Below are 18,642 nucleotides of genomic sequence, written 5' to 3' on the forward strand. Positions count from 1 at the left end.
AATGATATAAATAACATTAAATGCATATTATCTAAATATATCAATTAAAAGAGCAACGGTAGTGAGACCCTGGTGAGGTTGGAGAGTTGCTGGAACCACAACTGCCATGGGGCCCTGGGGAGAGCCAGAGCCCCTGGTGTGGTGCTTAGAGGCTGTGGCTTTGGAGCCCCAGTGCCCGGGGGGCTGGAGGCCCTGGTGCTGCTGCTGGTGCTCACCCTCCTCTGAAGCCTGGTGCCCCTCTGCATGCTGTGGCAGCCTGGAGCCAGCCATGAAGCCTCAGGTTCCCTCCAGAAAGCCCTGAGCCTAGTGAGCTGCTTGGGGGGGGTGTTTTTGGCCACCTGTCTCCTGGACCTGCTGCCTGACTACGTAGCTGTGATAGATGAGGCCCTGGGCAGCCCTGCACATGACACTCCAGTTTCTCCTACAAGAGTCCATCTTAGCCATGACATTCTTCCTGGTCCTCGTGATGGAACAGATCACCCTGGCTTACAAGGAGCAGTTGGGGCTACCACCACAGGAGGAAACAAGGGCTCTGCTGGGAACAGTGCATGGTGGGCCACAGCATTGGCAAGATGGTCCAGGCATCCCACAGGCACATGGAGCCCCGGCAGCCCCTCAGCCCTGCGTGCCTGTGTACTGGTCTTCTCTCTGGCCCTGCGCTCAGTGTTTGAGGGGCTAGCAGTGGGGCTGCAGCAGGACCAGGCTCGGGCCATGGATCTCTATCTGGCTTTGCTGCTCCACAAGGGTATCCTGGCCTGTCTCTATGGCTGCTGCAGAGCCACCTGCGAGTAAAGGTCATGGCTGGCTGTGGGATCCTCTTCTCAAGCATGACACCTCTAGGCACTGGGCTGGGTGCAGCTCTGGCAGAGTTGGCAGAACCTTGCACCAGCTGGCCCAGTCTGTGCTAGAGGGCCTGGCAGTGGGCACCTTCCTCTATATCACCTTACTGGGAATCTTGCCTCAGGAGCTGACCACTTCTGAGCAGAGGGTCCTCAAGGTCATTCTGCTCCTAGCAGGCTTTGCTCTGCTCACTGACCTGCCCCTCACTCAAATCTAGGACACATCAAGAGAGGGGCAGGGGAGGTTGATTAGCAGGTGTCGCTGCCCTCCCTTCCTCCCCTCCCCCAAGTATGTGGGGGGAAGAAGGAATGGGGAAGGGAGGTACTGAGGACCACAGAGTTCTCTGAGAGGTAGGGATGGAGGCTTTGGAATTATCTCGACCAATGAGAAGGCAGTTGTCGCTCCCCCTCTTCGCAGAGGAACGACACAGGACCCTGCGTTGTTCTTTTGTCTGCTCGGCCCTCCCCGGGTTTGCTGCTGGTTCTTCCTGGGTTGGCTACCGTCCCTTCCACCTCCGTGGAAGGGCGGTTCCCCCTGCCACTTTCCCCACTTCCGCGGGGAAGCGGCACACCGCCGGCCGGCTCTCTCGGGGGCTGCTCAGGTGTTCCTTCAGATAGATGTTCCTGGTGCATGTTGTCTCTCTCCCCCTTTATAGTCCTCTTCCACCAATCCCAACTCTGCTACCAACATGCCGAGTACGCTGCTCTCCTCCAATCAGGAGCAGAATCAGCTCCTGCAGGTCATCACTCAAGTTGGCGAGAGACAGCTGCGTAGAAGCTGTTTACTCCTCTCCCAGTGCCATATTGTTGGAGAGCAGATGCATAGAATAAGTCTTAATTCCAGTAACTTAGTCTAGTCCGAGTTGCTCCCCACAGGCAGTGGCAAAGGCTGGCCCAAGAAACAAGACAGTTAAGTCATTAGAGAGATGATCAGAGGACACTGACTGGTCAGGGACTATGGATAGGGACAGACTGACACTAGGAAAGCTAGAGGTAAAACCATGCTGCTATGGGGTAAGCGTAAGAGGAGAACATGGGCCCAGAGTCAGTGTCCTATTGGGTTTAGCCCATTTCAATTCCAGCACCTGCCACTGGAGTGGACTCCTCCTGCTCTTGTACTCATATAAGTTTTCCCGCTTCCCTTCTCCCAGGGGAGTAGTACCAAATGGTCTCTCCTTGGCAGTTTTGTTACCTTCTAGGGCATCTCCAGTTCTGCACACTCCTCTATTTCTAAAGTGCCAAATAGCTTCCTTCCTTCTTCTCAAAGCACAGTGATGTGGCAGTGAGCCCTGCCCAGCACCTCAGTAGAGGGAATCTGCTTTATTTTGGTCCCAGATCCTTGGGGGAGAGTGGGGAGCAGAAATGTTTGCCGGGATGTGTGTTGGGGGACTGTTGGAGAGCTGGGGCCACCTACCGCTGCTGCACCTTAGGAATATGGAACATGGACATGGTGCCCCAGGCACAGATGATAAATACTGAGCTACCAAAACTTTTTTTGTTTAATACTGGAGGAGCCCAAGTGGATAGGGAGATTTCTACCCACCAGGGTTATTTTTGGGGAAGGAGGGCTATGCATCAGGCTGTATTCTCTTGAACCTATTTTTACTAACTGACCTGTTTTGGGACATGCTACCCAAATAACAAAAGGTTTATACAAAAAAGAGAGTAACATAGGAAAATTAAAAGTTAAGATGGGGCTGGCATTGTGGCATAGCGGGTTAGGCCACCATCTACAGTGCCAGTATCCCATATGGGCACTGGTTCGAATCCCAGCTGCTCCTCTTCTAATCCAGCTCCACATTAAATGAGCCTGGGAAAGCAGAAGTTGGCCCAACTGCTTGGGCGTCTGCATGCACATGAGACCCAAAAGAAGCTCCTGGCTTTGGATTGACCCAGCTCTAGCCATTGCAGCCCTTTGAGGAATGAACCAGCAGATGGAAGCTCTGTCCCTCTCTCAATAACTCAGCCTTTCAAATAAATAAAAATAAACCTTAAAAAAAAAAGACCCTTGGGGCCGGCACCATGGCGCAGTAAGTTAATCCTCCGCCTGAGGCATCAGCATCCCATAAGGCCACTGGTTCTAGTCCCGGCTGGCTGCTCCTCTTCCAATTCAGCTCTCTGCTATGGCCTTGGAAAGCAGTAGAAGATGATCCAAGTCCTTGGGCCCCTGTATCCATGTGGGAGACCTGGAAGAAGCTCCTGGCTCCTGGCTTTGAATAGTCACAGCTCCAGCCATTGCAGCCATCTGGAGAGTGAACCAGCAGATGGAAGACCTTCACCCTCTCTCTCTCTGCCTCTACCTCTCTGTTACTCTGCTTATTAAATAAACAGATCTTTTTTTAAGATTTATTTTATTTATTTGAATGACAGGGTTACAGAGAGAGGTAGAGACAGAGAGAGAGGGGTCTTCCATTAGCTGGTTCATTCCCCAGATGGCTGCAATGGCCAGAGCTGCGCCAATCTGAAGCCAGGAGCCAGGAGCTTCTTCCAGGTCTTCTAAGCAGGTGCAGGGGCCCAAGGACTTGGGCCATCTTCTACTGCTGTGACAGGCCATAGCAGAGAGCTGGAATGGAAGAGGAGCAGCGGGGACTAGAACCAGAACCCATATGGGATGCCAGCGCTTCAGGCCAGGGCATTAACCCACTGTGCCACAGTGCTGGCCCCAACAAATCTTTTCTTTAAAAAAAAGACACACTTTAAAAAAAAAGTCACGTTGGCCAAAGGATAAAAATTTTATCTGTATAAGAAGAATAATTTTAAGAGGTCTGATGTACAATATAGTGACAAAAATTAATAACAATGTATTCTATTTACATTAATGAGGAGATTATATTTTAGCATTTTACCATAAAAAATAAATATGTGGGGGCTGGCATTGTGTCCCAGTGGGTTAAGAAACCATCTGCTATACCAGCATTCCACGAGTGCTGGTTCACGGCCCAGTTGCTCCACTTCTGATCTAGCCCCCTGCTAATTCACCTGGGAAAACAGTGGAAGATGGCCAAATCCTTAGGCTCCTGCCACCCATGTGGGAGACCAGGATGGAGTTCCAGGTTTCTGGTTTTGGCCTAGCCCAGTCCTGCCATGTGGCCATCTGAAAAGTAAACCAACAGAAGAAAAAATCTCTGCCTCTTCTGCCTCATCTCCTCCCTCTATAACTTTGTCTTTCAAATAAATAAATAAAATCTTTAAAAATAGGTATGTGACAAAATGCATACCATTAATTAGCTTAATTTATCTATTCCTCAGTGTATAAGTAGTTCCAAACTTCATTTTATACGGTAAAGACATATCTGTCAACGTAAGATATACATATAGGTATTTTAAAAGACAAGCAAAGAGATGTAAATTTAAATATATACAGAAATATAGGGGGGCCAGTGCCATGGCTCACTTGGCTAATCCTCTGCCTCCAGCACCAGCATACCTTATGGGCGCCGGGTTCTAGTCCCAGTTGCTCCTCTTCCAGTCCAGCTCTCTGTTGTGGCCCGGGAAGGCAGTGGAGGGTGGCCCAAGTGCTTGGGCCCCTGCACCCAGATGGGAGACCAGGAGGAAGTGCCTGGCTCCTGGCTTTGGATCGGTGCAGCCTGCTGATAGTAGCGGCCATTTGGGGGGTGAACCAATGGAAGGAAGACCTTTCCCTCTGTCTCTCACTGTCAAATCTGCCAGTCAAAAAAAAAAAAGAAATATATTATAGATCATTATAACACCAGTCCAAAGAAACCTGGAATACTTATACCTATTTCAGACAAATCAGGATTTAGGTCAGAAATACATGCAGAGTTACATAATGATACAGCAGGCAGTTCTCTGAAAAAACATTATAATGCTTATAGATAATAGAACATCACACTAAATAAGGCCAAAACTCATAGAATTGCAAAGAAAAATACAGATACACCATTGCTAAACAGTGTAAACAAAAACAGTTATATAACAAACAAGTGGTTATTATTATTTAGCAAATGTGTAATCACACAGAGATGCCAGTTAATACCAGATTAAAAAAAAGTCAATAAATAAGGTCACTCCTCCAAGTTTTGGTATACTGTAAAATAAATACACAGACATGAAAAAGTATATGATTTGTCTACTGTATTAACACTTCCCACTAAATTTCAGATTCTTCAGTCTATAAAACAATGGAATTTTCCCAATTTATAAAAAAAATTATCTTGCATTACCTCTTGCAGAATTAAAACCAAAAAATAAAATTATCACCAACATCAAAAATAAACTTGAGGGGCCGATGCTGTGGTGCAGCAGGTTAAGCCGCCAGCTACAGTGCAGGTATCCCATATGGGTGCCAGTTTGATTCCCAGCTGCTCCTATTCTGATCCAGCTCCCTGCTAATGTACCTGGGAAAGCAGCAAAAGATGGTCCTTGGGCCCTGGCCACCCATGTCAAGACCTAAATGAAGCTGCTGGCTTTCATCTGGCCCAATCTAGGACATTGCAGCCATTTGGGGAGTGAACCAGCTGATGGAAGTTCTCTTTCCTTCTCTCTGTCACTCTGCCTTTCAAATCAATAAACCTCTAAAACAAATAAATGAATGCATAAATAATCTTGAAACAAGCCAAGTTCCATGAACAGCAGCAGCAGTGAGAGAATGGGGTGAATCCACAGCCTCAGACAGTGCCATGCTACAAGCGTAACTGCCTGAGGCAAAAAAAAATCAGTGTCGTATCAATAGGTAACATCAACTTCTTGGAAAATTCATGAAGGCAAAACCAAACAAGCCTCTCCTTTGGGAGAAATTGACAATAAGCCACAAAGAACATCTGAAAGAATCAGGACTTCATCATCTCTGAGCGGAGAAGCAGAAAAGATCAGGAACGCACCTGAGCTCACCAAGGCCCATTGATTCACCTGGGTAAGGATCCCATGGCTGTCAAGAATTCTCTTTTCAAGCCTTAACTGAGTAACGCAGGTTCCAAGCAAGACAGTAAACATCTAACACTCAGACCATGGCACATAATTCCTAAATAAGGGGCAAAGTGTAATTAGAAAACAGCAAGCTTCTACAAAGCACATAAAAGAACCAGCTCTGGGAAGCAGCCAGCTTAGCTCACAGTTTACAAAGGAACCCACATTCAGAAGCTGACACAGGCTTCCATGCCTTGGCAATCACTCTCCATGTGGAAATGGGAGGCTTATGCTAGTTAGAGAATCAGAAAAACATACATAAGCAGCCAGAAAATCTAACTCAGAAAGCTGACATTTCTACTTTTCCTTCTCAGCAGTGTGGAATGATCAATCGGCTTGATTCAGAACAGCAACCCAACAATCATCCAAAATCAGTTTAATGTTCTAACCCAGGGTGTTTTTGTTTGACATCACATTTAACACTAAATGTGCAATTCTCCAACACCTATTATTGCTGACCAATTCAACTGTTATACCATCTCCAGTTAGCATGGGCCTCAAAGGTTAAAGGCTTGGTGCCAATACATATTCCTATGCAGATGCCACATCACATGACTTAGCTAGGGTGGTTTTCTTTGGCCTGAAGCTTTTCTCCCTTCACAAGGTTTTCTCCCTTCACAAGGCATGAGTACATGAATCCCTTCTGTCTTAGCCCTTCCATGTCAGCCTCTAATTTAACTAATAATTCGTCTCCAAGGAATGGGAACTAGAGTGAAGTGTAGAACATTTCCCAAGGCATTAGGAATATAGATGGAGGGTATACAGCAGAGACCCCCAACCTTGGGGCACCAGCTACTCCCAGGGCAAGCTCGCCTTCCTCCTGCTGTTCTCCAAGCAGACACAGTGGCTGCCATTCACTCCACACTCCTAGGGACTGTGACCACTGGGGCATCTTGGGGCATTACCCGCAGGTAGTTTCAAATACCAGGACACGGAAAAAAGTAACAGGTTTCTTGAGAAGACATCACTCTGAATTTTCCAACAACCTCAAATCTATGACATTCTGACAGGATGACCTTTAGGAAAACATGTCTCATGCTGACTGGTCTGTATTACTAGAGGTATAAATTTTTATTTAACTTTTAGTTCTCATTCTTCATTGCTTATCTTTAGTAAATGTGAACATCGAATATCATAATACTCATAGGTGATTAATCATTTTTCATCAGTTTTTTTTTAGAGAAACATGTAGTTTTCTTTTTTTAAATCCTGCTATCATTCCATGTGGAACTTCCAACCTCCAGAGCCATGAGTCATAAGGTACTATCACTTAAACCACCCTATAAGTTGTAATTTCTTATAGGAACCATGACAAGTAAGTATATTCTCATCTTTGTCTACTTTTCCTGCAGATAGCTAGAAGGTCCATGCTATGATGTAACAGCAATACAGATATTAAAACTGTGACTTCAGATGTCATTGCGCCTATGCCAGGAAAAGATAGAAAAAAGAAGCCAAGAATAAATAAAAAATTTGTAAAAATCTAGACATAGAAGAAAAATAAAAAGTGAATGAATATGCATGTATTAAATTTTGAAAACTCCATAATCTGATAAAATTGGAAGTCTAAAATTTACCTAAAAGTGGTATCATTAAAAGCTATTTAAGGTATACAAGTTTCATGTATTTCATATAGATAGATTTAGGAACATAGTGATGTTTCCCATTCCAGTCTCCATCCTGCCCACTCCCATCCTTCTTCCTCTTTCCTCTGCCATTCCCACTCATTTATTTACAAAGATACATTTTCAGTTTATTTTATACTCATAAGATTCATCCTACACTAGGTAAAGAGTTCAACAAATAGTACGAAGAAAAAAAACACTGTTCCTCAATAGTAGAGACAAGGGCTGTAGATGTTCCTCAAATCTTAAAGTGTCAATTTCACTCGGTATGCATTACATTTTAGGTATTCTATTAGTAACCACGGGTCAGGGGAAATGTATGGTATCTGTCTTTTAGGGACATTATGCTTATTTCACTAAGCATAATGGTTTCTACTTGCAACCATTTTGTTGAAAAAGACAGGAGTTTATTTTTTTAACCATTGAATAGTATTCCATAGTGTATATATACCATCATATTTTTTATCCAGTCTTCAGTTGATGGACATCAGAGTTGAACAAAGCTGGAGGCAACACAATACCACTTTCAAGACATATTACAGGGCAGTTAAAATCAAAGCATCCTAGTACTGGCCAAAAAAAATAAAATAAAATGTGTAGACCAATGGAACAGAATAGAAACTCCAGAAATCAATCCATGCACGCATCTATAACCAACTTACCTTTGACAAAGGAGCTAAAACCAACCCCTGGAGGAAGGGCAGTCTTGTCAACTGCCCCTACTCCCACTCTACCCCTAGCCCTCCTAAGATAAAAAAGGCTGGTTGCTTGTGTCTGGGGCCTCCTGCCATGTGTTCCACCAATGTGCACGCCTACAGTTGGTCACCCACCTCTGTGGATTTATTTTCTCTGAAAAAAATCAGTCTAATAATATAATAATAATATATTATTATATATTATTATTAATCATTAATCAGTCTAATAATCATACAGTCATTTGGGGCGTGAACCAGCAGATGGAAGACACCCTCTCTCTCTCTGGCTCTACCTCACTCTGTAACTGTCTTTCAAATAAATAAAATAAATATTTTCAAAAACCCATGGCATTTTTAAAGCTAAAATATGGGTTATTATTTGCCTTTTGTAACCTGTGATTTAGTCCACATGTATTTTTTATTTTATTGCTGTATCATACAGCTCTAGAATTTCCATTGTTTTTCCAGTTGTTTTTTCTACTAATAATTTTGATATATCATCCTTTATATTATAAACATATAGTATAAGTATAGCATAAACATCTTATATTTTACTTTCAAAATCTGGGTTAACTTAAGTTTCTTTCTAGTGATTCTTTTTCCTTTTGATTATAATCACATTTTTTTCTTTACCTGGGTGGGGGTTGATTCTGAATTTTTTCTTGGATATTATAAATTATGTTATAGAAATTGAGTACTGTTATATTTCTCAAATGATTTTTGTTTTACAATGTAGTCAATAGTCTAAAGTCAAATTCCAAACTCTGCATTCCTTGCAGTGATAAGTAATTAACTTTTTTAAAAAAAGATTTATTCATTTATTTGAAAGGCAGAGTTACACAGAGAGAGGGGAGGCAGAAAGAGAGAGAAGTCTTCCATCTGAGGGTTCATTCCCCAATTGGCCACAATGGCTGGAGCTGAGCTGATCTGAAGCCAGGAGCCAGGAGCTTCTTCCAAGTCTCACATGTGAGTGCAGGGGCCCAAGGACTTGGGCCATCCTCTACTGCTTTCCCAGGCCATAGCAGAGAGCTGGAGCAGCTGGGGCACAATCCGGCACCCATATGGGATGCCAGTGCTTCAAGCAAGGGAATTATCCGGCTGTGCCACAGGACCCACCACTATTAACTTTATTTCATCCATTTATTTTACTAGCACAGAGACAGCAAGACAGATAACCTAACTGACAGACACAGGTTTCACATCCACAAATGCCTGAAAGACCTGTGGGTGCCCCAATTCAGAGCTAGAAGCTGGGAACCTAATCCAGGTCTCCCATGGGTGTGGCAGGGACCAGATTACTTGAGTCACTACCTGCTGCTTCCCACGGTGCACATTAGCAGGAAGATGGAATTGGAAGCAAAGTTAAACCATGAAACCACACATCTGAATATGGGCTACAGGCATCCCAAATGGTACCATCACCACTGCACCAAACACCTAGTTCTCACAACTTCAATCCTTTCATGGATGTCTACATGATGATGGTTTGTTATCTTATTTATGTAAAAAATTCACCATTGTTTTTAGGGAAATCAAAAGAACTATGTGTAAAATATGACCATATACATGCAAGTAGCAGAGCATCTAGTTTAGCATCTGGGCCCAAATCTGTCTCAGTCTACAGTGTGTGTTACAGAACAGGGACAAACCATGCACATGTTTGCTTCTCTGTGCCTTGTCTACTCCAGATAGCAGTTCCACTTTTAGGTGAGTAGAAGAATCTGATCACTTCTTCTCTACTACAGCCTTTCAGGGACTTGAATTTTATTCTTCTGTACCTTCCTTGCTTTTCCCAGTCAGTTATTATTATTTTTTTTTGACAGGCAGAGTTGACAGAGAGAGAGACAGAGAGAAAGCTCGTCCTTTTGCCATTGGATCACCCTCCAATGGCCACCGCGCTGCAGCCAGCGCACCGTGCTGATCCGATGGCAGGAGCCAGGTGCTTCTCCTGGTCTCCCATGTGGTGCAGGGTCCAAGGACCTAGGCCATCCACCACTGCACTCCTGGGCCACAGCAGAGAGCTGGCCTGGAAGAGGAGCAACCAGGACAGAATCCCGTGCCCCGACCAGGACTGGAACCTGGTGTGCCGGCGCCGCAGGCAGAGGATTAGCCTAGTGAGCCATGGCGCCGGCCTTCCCAGTCAGTTATAAGATATAGATGTCCACACAGAAATGGTTACATTGCCAGACCTCTTTAAGTATGGGGCATCAAGCAAAAGAGAAAAGCAGTGAAACAAAAATTGGTTTGTTGCAGAGGTCAACAAGATGGGATGATTTTTCTTAGACCAAGACCAAAACAGAAGAGACACAGTTCATAAACTAAGAAATGAAGAAGGGTATATTGCCAATAATTTTACAGAAATTTAAAAGATTATAAAGGAATACTGTGAATCAAGATGTCAAAAGATCCAACAATTTATATGAAATACATACATTGCTAGAAAATTACAAATTGTCACTCTCAAGAAGAAACTAAAAATATTAGTAGCCTAAAGCAGTCAAAAATCAAATAATAATAATAATAATAAATGTAATTAATAATTTAAAACATTACCACGAAGTCCTGACCAGATGCTTTCCTTTGTGAATTCTATCAAACATTTAAAGAAGTAATAACAATATTTTTCAGACTCTACCAAAACACAAAACTCTACCAACATATTTACACTTGCCAACTCATTTTCTTTCTTTCTCTTTCTCTTTTCTTTCTTTCTTTCTTTCTTTCTTTCTTTCTTTCTTTCTTTCTGACAGGCAGAGTTAGTGAGAGAGAGAGAGAGAGAGAGAGAGAGAGAAGTCTTCCTTCCATTGGTTCACTCCCCTAATGGCCGCTACAGCCGCCGCTATGCTGATCCGAAGCCAGGAGCCAGGTGCTTCCTCCTGGTCTCCCATGCAGGTGCAGGGACCCAAGCACTTGGGCCATCCTCCACTGCACTCCCAGGCCACAGCAGAGAGCTGGACTGGAGGAGGAGCAACCAGGACTACAACCCAGGGTACCGGCGCCGCAGGTGGAGGATTAGCCTAGTGAGCCACAGCGCCGGCTTAATACTTAAAAAACAATGAGTTCAAATGAATTGTATTGATATCCTAAAAGTCGACAATAGCAGGTAACTGGATCACAAGCAGAGGAGCTGGGCCTCAAACTGGCGGTCCAATACACGATGCAGGCCCCCTAGCTGTGGCTTACCCTACTGCACCGCAACACTGGCCCCAACAGATTCACTTTAACATACCATGCTGATTGAGAAGAAAAATTGCATTCTTAGCAAAAAAAACCTCAGCAAGAGACCTGGAAACATCAACTCAGCATCGTCCCCCTGCAGGCTGTGCTCTGGCCTCCCTGGCCTGGAGGTAAAGGGGAAGATGATCAAGCTCGCCACTCACTGTACTTTGCCCAAGGCCATGGCCACAGATTCCAGAGCCGACCACGGGGAAGTGCAGGGCCCCCTGCATCCAGTTCCAGCAGGTCCGCCAACTCCGCCTCCCCTTCTCCAGACACCAAACTTCTGAGCCGTCCGGCTTCCTTTTCACAGACGGGAAGAGGCTGAACACCCTGGCCCCCTGGGCGGCAGAGCCTGACTACCACTGTGACGCGAAGAGCCCGCGTGTTTACGTAATACTGCGCGGGCGCACCTGATTGGATTGTTTGCAAAGCTGGAGGGGGAGCGTTCGACGTCACAAAGGTGTAGCCAATCAGAGGAGGGTGGTGACTTGGGGTGTGCAGTGTGGGGGTTGTGAGGGGAGAAGCTTGGGCTGTGGTCTGAAGCCGCCTCCTCCCCCTTTCTGTCTTCCCCTGCAGCCCAGGCCGCTGCACCTCTGTTCCCACAGGGATCCGTGAGCTGGAGCCTGCAATGACCTGCTGCAGGCGAGTCTCTATTTGCTGACTGTGACTCCTGGGCCCTTGTCTTTCTTCACATTCCTGGGTCATTCTTCTGTATGGTCATTTACGTTCTATAAATTGATTTGAAGAGTGCATAAAGGTATTAGATGATTGAATCCTTTTCTGATTCATTTCTCTTGTAAATATGTGTTTCCTAGTCTGTCTTTTGTCCACTTTGTTTCTCGCTGGTACTTAGTAATCCAATTGGCTTTATATGTGGATCTACTGCCCAGAAGTGTTGCTATAGCTAATTATCAGTTGCATTTGTTTTGGGATTAGATTGAATTATCTTTGTATGTAATGTCATCCACATATATTAACAATTGTATTGCAAAAAATGTGATTCTTTTATCTTACATGTCTTTGTTTCCCTGACTATAGGTCCAGTACAATGTTATGAGAGGTGGGCGTCCAAGGAAAGATCTCTCAGTGCTCCTTAAGTAATTTATTGCATGCTAATTTTACATAATCTTGATCTGATTAAGCAAATCATTATTTTTAAATATTTTGCAAACATTTGGCTTTTATGGCTGGATGCAGAATTTTATTAAATGCTTTTTAAACATTTAATCTAAGTGATCATATAATCCCTTGTATTCTTCACCTACCTGGATGATTTACATGGTTTTTTGAGAATGTTGAATACTCTTACACTTTTTAGTGTATCTTGCTTGTCATTGATCTATTAGTTTTTCATATGTGGTTTATATAATATTTTAAAATATTTATTTATTTGATAGGCAGAGTTAGAGAGAGGCAGAGACAGAGAGAGAGACAGGTCTTCGTCTGTTGGTTTACTCCTCAAATGGCTGCAGTAGCTGGAGCTGGGCTGATCCAAAGCCAGGAGCCTGGATCATCTTCCAGGTCTCCCACAGAGGTGCAGGGGCCCAAGGATTAGGGTCATCTTCCACTGCTTTTCCAGACCATAGCAGAGAGCTGGATTGGAAGTGAAGCAGCCGGGATGTGAACCTGTGCCCATATGAGATGCTGGCACTGCAGGCAATGACTTTACCCACTATTCCACAGCAAGGGGCCCAAATTTATATAATATTTGGTTAGTATATTTGCATATTGGGGCCGGCACTATGGCGCATCAGGTTAAAGCCCTGGCCTGAAGTGCTGGCATCTCATATGGCACCAGTTCTAGTCCCAGTGGTTCTAGTCCCAGCTGCTCTGCTTCCAATCCAGCTCTCTGTTATGGCCTGGGAAAGCAGTAGAAGATGGCCCAAATCCTTGGGCCCCTGCACCCACATGGGAGACCTGGAAGAAGCGCCTGGCTCCTGGCTTCAGATCAGCACAGCTCCAGCCATTGAGGCCATCTGAGGAGTGAACCAGTGGATGGAAGACCTCTCTCTCTGTCTCTACCTCTCTCTGTAACTCTGTCTTTCAAATAAATAAAAGAAATCTTTAAAAAAAGAATATTTGCATATCTTTTTGAACAAGAGGCTCTTTAATTTCACTTTAATTTGTATCATATTCCGAGTTTCATCATCTGTGTAATAGTGGTTTCCCAAAAGAAATTTTAAAATATTCTACTTATTTTCACTTGGGACAAGTGTGGGGAACAAATGTTTTTTCCTTCCTTGAAAGTTTGGAATATTCCATAAGTCATTTTCAACTTCTTCAAAAATTGGCTCAGTTTGTTAGTTTGTATAGTTTTTTAATTCTATGTTATATTTGTGTTTCGGGAAACTGTTTTTCAGAATATAGTGGATTTTAGTGTCTGTAGTTAAATTTTCACCCCTAAGAATTTCATAAAGCTCTCTTAGCACCTTTGTAAGTTCTATGAACTCTGTAAAGATGATTCTGTTTCAATTTCTTGAGAGTGCCTATTGGCTAATTAATTTTCTTAATATTTTTAAGATTTTTTTGTGATGGCCTTTCCTTTCACTGAATGTCAAAAACTACAATTATATCCATATATCATTAATATGTTGTGGCACAGCATGTTAAGCCACCACCCACAAGGCCAGCATTCCATGAGTCCCAGTTCCAGTCCTGGCTGCTCCATTTCTGATTCAGCTCCCTGCAAATACATCTAGAAAAATAGCAGAGGATGACCCAAGTAATTGGGCCCCTACCACCCACATGGTAGACCTGGATGGGGTCCCAGGCTCCCGGCTTTGGCCTTGCCAAGCCCAAAGTGGAGGCCATTTAAGGACTGAACTAGTGGATGACATATTCTCCCTCACGCTCTCTGTCTGTCTCTCTCTCCATATATATATACATATATATACACATATATATGCATATATATTTATTTATCTTCCTCCATCCCTCCCTCTCTGCTGTAAACCCTGCTTTGCTAATAAATAAAATAAACCTTTTTAAAAATAATATTGGGACATAGAAGAAGAAGAAGAACTGAAACAGGAACAAGAACAAAAACAGAAACAGGACTGACAGAGGAAGGAGAGGAAGGGAACAATCAATGGAGTCACACCACTGTGTCAGTTTCCGGGATGGCTCCCAATGACTCATGTCCTGGTGCTCCAGCCCCAGTGCAGTCATTTCCCACACTGACTAGGACTCACCTACGTAATCTAGAAGATATTCCAGAAACTATGGAGTGGGACTTATGAGGCCAGATCCTAAAAGATATTTAAATTTCTCCTTTGCTCTCTTTTAAATAAGTTCTGGAGAATAAGCCAGCATCGCAACTTTGGGAGCGCTCAGACAGCCCTCACAGAGAAATCCACATGGTGCACAACTGAGGCCGACTGCTAACAACCAGCACTGCGTTTCTAGGCACGCGAGTGAGTGTACTGGACGTGAATCTGCCAGCCTCAGCCATACCTTCAGATGACTGCAGCCCAGCCAACAGCTCGATGCAGCTGCTTGTGGAAACCAGGTACAGAACTATGTATGTCCACATTTCTGGATTTCTCACCCAGAGAAGATGGTGTGTTTCTTGCTTTTAAGCTATTAAATGTGGGGGAAATGGTGTACAGTAATAAATAACTGTGAATGGTAGGTGAAATAAGGTCTAAAGAATTACCATTTAATTTTGTTCATTTAGTTTAACTTCTTGAAGGTTATTAGTGACCTTGAAAAGAGCAGTGCAGCAGAGTATGTGATAAAAGCCTTATTAGAGTGTGTTCAGAGGGACTGAGAGAAGAGAAAGTGGAGAGAGAAACTGCAGGTAATTCTTTGGTGATTTTTTTCTGTACAAAGGAACAGAGAATTGGGGCAGTGGCTGAAGGGAAAAGGGTGCTCAGGTTTTGCTTTTGATTTACCAGATAATGTAGCCTGATGTATAAGCTGCTGCTGCTGATTTAAGATATTGGCAAAAATTTCAGTTAAATGTGTAAATGGCTGGTAGGTCCACTGTCCTTGAGTAGTTGAGTGAAAAAAAGATCTAGATCCGTGTCAAGGAATGGGCCACGAGAGGACAGACAGTTCATATTTAATAGGGGAAGGGCAGGCAGAGTACCCACTGCTCCTATTAATGGGTAGGTGTGGTGGTGGGTGCCCTTATTTATTCTGCTTATTGAGAAGCAATGTCATCAAAAGCGAGTGAGAAGGAGAGAAGGTAAAGGAGATTAGAGACGGTGTTGGAGTCATCCATGACAGCACACTGGGATGTAAGTACACTTTCCCAGGGAGTCACAGCAAGGATAATTTAATCAAAATCAGTACCCAGGTATTCAATTTCCATAAATTCCTTTCATACAGTTTTCTCTTTCCCTAAAATAGAATGCCACCTAATGGGTACAGAGTTTGGGCTTAGCAGATGAAAACATACTGAAGATGGTAGTGAAGATGGAATTGCAACAGTGTGAATGTACTCACTGCCATAGAGTTACAGACACACACGAGTGATTAAAATGGTCACAAAAGTCCATATGATAGTATTCAATTCATATGAGAGTCCAGAATAGGAAAATCTAGAGATGGAGGAGGAGGAGGTGGAAGAATAACGATATTCCTGAAGTTGTACTTATGAAATTTGTATTACTTAAAAAATAAATTTAAAAAAAATTAAAGAGCTCAAAGCATGCAAATAAAAAAATCTACAGAGACATATCGTAGATTAGAATTTGAGTTGAGGCTGGCGCCGCAGCTCAATAGGCTAATCCTCCGCCTGTGGCGCCGGCACCCTGGCTTCTAGTCTTGGTTGGGGAGCCGGATTCTGTCCTGGTTGCTCCTCTTCCAGTCCAGCTCGCTGCTGTGGCCCGGGAGGGCAGTGGAGGATGGCCCAAGTGCTTGGCCCCTGCACCTGCATGGGAGACCAGAAGGAAGTACCTGGCTCCTGGCTTTGGATCAGCGCAGTGCGCCAGCCACAGCACACTGGCTGCAGTGGCCATTGAGGGGTGAACTAATGGAAAAGGAAGACCTTTCTCTCTGTCTATCTCTCTCACTGTCCACTCTACTTGTGAAAGAAAGAAAGAAAGAAAGAAAGAAAGAAAGAAAGAAAGAAAGAAGAAAGAAAGAAAGAAAGAAAGAAAGAAAGAAAGATAGAAAGAAAGAAAGAAAGAAGAAAGAAAGAAAGAAAGAAAGAAAGAAAGAAAGAAAGAAAGAAAGAAAGAAAGAAAGAAAGAAAGAAAGAAAGAAAGAAAGAATTGGAGTTGAATAGGGGCACTTTCAAGAATAAGGGATTAATAAAGGGCACAGGGTTTCTTTGTGAGATGAAATGTTCTAAAATTCATTGTGAACATATCTGAGAATATGTGAAAATCATTGAATTATATGCTGTAAGTGGGTGAATGTTATGTGAATTGTTTCTCAACAAAATTCTCTTTTTTAAACATATTGACTAACTACTGATATAGGTTACATGAATGAACCTCAAAAACATGTCAAATGAAAGAAGCCAGATGAAAGAGACTCCTTATTTAATTCCACTTACATTACATGTGATTTTTGGAAAGAGAATCAGATGTCAAGTGGCATGGATGGGCATACCTCTTGTTCCCTTCCCACCCTTCAGACTCATACCACTCCAAGTAACTTTTCTTTTTTTAAGATTTATTTATTTATATGAAGGTCAGAGTTACACAGAGAGAGAAGGAAAGGCAGATAGAGAGGTCTTCCATCCACTGGTTCACTTCCCAATTGACTGCAATGGCCGGAGCTGCGCCAATCCAAAGCCAGGAGCCAGGAGCTTCTTCCAGGTCTCACATGTGGATGCAGGGGCCTAAGTGCTTGGGCATCTTGTACTGCTTTCCCAGGCCACAGCAGAGAGCTGGATCAGAAGTGCAGCAGTCAGGACTCGAACCGGCACCCATATGGGATGCTGGCACTGCAGGTGGTGGCTTTTCCCGCTATGCCACAGCGCTGCCCCTCCAAGTAGCCTTTCAACTGATAAAGTTGCAGGAAAAAGATAGGGGCAGGATGGACACTTTTGTGTGGCAGTGACCTCGTCCAAATCCAGCTTTAGGTGTGCTTGCCCACTTGCTCTTTAGCAAATCGCCTTGCTGATAACCATGGGGCAAAGTGTGCACAGAAAGATTAGCCAAAAGAGGAACTGACTTGGAAAGCTATTTTGCTGAGATAATTTTTTTTAACCCTCAGAAATTACCACATTTGCTTCCTTTCCTTCAAACTTGCTGCTAGGCACTTAACTGAACCTGCCCACCTCATTCACTATGGTTTGGATATTAGTTAGGGTGTGGGCCCAAAGGCACATCTTTAAAGGTTTGGTCCCTCAAGTCTTATGTTAATGATAGTAAATGGGTGGAAACATAATCCGATTGTGATGTCTAGAGCTGGGGCCTTGTGGAAGCAATTAGCTACCTACAAAATATACCTGCAAAGCCATAAGGGAAAATAAACATCATTCCCCCACAAGTAACTTGTCTTAGGTATCCATCTCATTGTGGTAATGTGTGTCTCTCTCTGAAAAAAAAATGAGTAATACTGCATTCATGCGTAATTCATATCACATCTGGGTACAATGAGTGTGCAATCAGTTTTCAAAGTTCTACAGTCTTCGTTTGGTCACACATATTTTGGAATATTTGTCCATCCCTCCAGTTGAGAACTATGAAGTGTGCAGTGATCAATGAGTTCTCCTCTCCGGATTCCCCTCTTCTTCCTACCTGATCCTCCACTTAAGAATGATTCCTCAAAGTGGAAAGAAGGAAGCAAACTTGTACCTTTGGGCTCATCAAGGTGTGAACATTCACCTAGGAAACTAGGTGAAACTAAGAGATCAAATAATATTGGATAGAGGAATTATTTCAAATGATCTTTTCTTCTCCATATTCTAAGAAAATATATACTAGTTGATTAGCTGTGACCATCAGAAAATATGCTATTGATAGTGTGACTCCCTTTTCAAACATCATATCAAAAATAAGAACACAGGGGGCCAGTGCTTTGGCATTGCAGATGAAGTCACCACCTGCAGTGCTGGCATGCCATATGGGTTCCAGTTTGAGTCTCAGCTGCTCCACTTCTGATACAGCTCTCTGCTATGGCTTGGGAAAGCAGTGGAGGATGGCCCAAGTCCTTGGGCCCTTGCACCCACATGTCAGACCTGAAAGAAGATCCAGGCTCCTGGCTTCAGATCAGCATACCTCTGGCTGTCATGGCTATTTGGGGAGTGAACTAGTAGATGGAAGACCTCTCTCTCTCTCTGCCTTCAAATAAACAAATAAATCCTTAAAAAAATAAGAACACGAGGGAGTGGGCATTTAACCTAGTGGTTAAGATGCCGGCTGAGACCCCCATGTCCCA

At 43.7% G+C, this 18,642-nt stretch overlaps 1 pseudogene; it reads left to right on the forward strand.

The window, feature by feature from the left end:
• The first annotated feature begins 106 nt into the window (after positions 1 to 106).
• Positions 107 to 1,057, forward strand: LOC149121341 (zinc transporter ZIP1 pseudogene; annotated as a pseudogene).
• Positions 1,058 to 18,642: the final 17,585 nt, after the last annotated feature.

Source organism: Oryctolagus cuniculus, chromosome 17, assembly GCF_051225735.1.
Source record: "Oryctolagus cuniculus isolate XC-2025 breed Fujian yellow rabbit chromosome 17, ASM5122573v1, whole genome shotgun sequence".
Classification (NCBI taxonomy): domain Eukaryota; kingdom Metazoa; phylum Chordata; class Mammalia; order Lagomorpha; family Leporidae; genus Oryctolagus; species Oryctolagus cuniculus.